The 1,094-nt window shown below is 41.9% G+C and overlaps 1 non-coding gene across 1 annotated transcript; it reads left to right on the top strand.

The window, feature by feature from the left end:
* Positions 1-567: 567 nt before the first annotated feature.
* Positions 568-639, top strand: TRNAY-AUA (transfer RNA tyrosine (anticodon AUA)). Its single transcript has one exon. It is a non-coding gene; the product is annotated as a tRNA-Tyr (tRNA).
* Positions 640-1,094: the final 455 nt, after the last annotated feature.

Raw genomic sequence — 1,094 nt, 5'->3', positions numbered from 1 at the left:
ATCCAGAGCCAAAGGGGAGAAAACAGAGAATTACAGAGATGTATAGGCAGCCATGAGGTCATGCAGGGAACATTATTTTAAGCAGATTATTCTGGAAATAAAAATTTCTTGGTGAGAAATACATTAAAAATTTAAGTGTTTTTAAAATAGATGTAGAAGAAAGAAAAAAATACAGAGCCTAGAGTTCATCTAAATTCAACTCTGTAGCTCAGATAGTTTCTAGTATCCTGGCTTAAATATAGGAAAACTGGAGGAATTTGTTGAGCATCTATTTAGCTACCAGCACCTGCTCAAGGGGATTTAAGGACAAATAAATCAGTGACTTTCCCTAAGAAGGCAATTCCAAACTAGAAATTGGCCCCAAATACCAGTTGGGCTTCCCTTTTAGCTCAGCTGATAAAGAATCTGCCAGCAATGTGGGAGATCTGGGTTCAATCCCTGGGTTAGGAAGATCCCCTGGAGAAGGGAAAGGCTACCCACTCTGGTATTCTGGCCTGGAGAAGTCCATGGGGTCACAAAGAGTCAGACACAACTGAGCAACTTTCACTTTGAAATTTTTTTAAGACTTCCCTGGTGGCTCAGATGGTAAGGCATCTGCCTATAATGCAGGAGACCTAGGTTCAATCCCTGGGTTGGGAAGATCCTCTGGAGAAGGAAATGGCAACCCACTCCAGTACTTTTGCCTGGAAAATCCCATGGATGGAGGAGCCTGTAGGCTACAGTCCACGGTTTCAGAGTTGGACACGACTGAGCAACTTGACTTTCACTTTTACCAGTCTAATGGAGTAAGGTCTCTGCTGAACTCATAAAGATGGCATTTTCCCCCTCATTATGTTCCATATTGCCTCGGTAGAAGAAGCAGCCTTGGGTTTTTCTGGTGAATGCTGTTTTGTGGTTGCATATAGTAAGTCCATTGAAATATCCCAACTTCCTTGATCATTTTGAATTTTTCCTCAGTACTATGACATCTTCAGTTCCTTTGCTGTAAGTCATCACTGTTGAATTCAAGGTTGCAGGAATCAGCCAAACCAACTGTGTCATGTCCTTCCCAGACCATAATTCTTGAGCTACAGATGAGTTCTCCATATCAATGA

The sequence above is a fragment of the Giraffa tippelskirchi genome, chromosome 6, assembly GCF_054371585.1.
Source record: "Giraffa tippelskirchi isolate mGirTip1 chromosome 6, T2T-mGirTip1v1.2.pri, whole genome shotgun sequence".
NCBI lineage: Eukaryota > Metazoa > Chordata > Mammalia > Artiodactyla > Giraffidae > Giraffa > Giraffa tippelskirchi.
The sequence above is the reverse complement of the archived record's forward strand: the minus strand, read 5'-3'. Positions and strand labels throughout refer to the sequence as shown.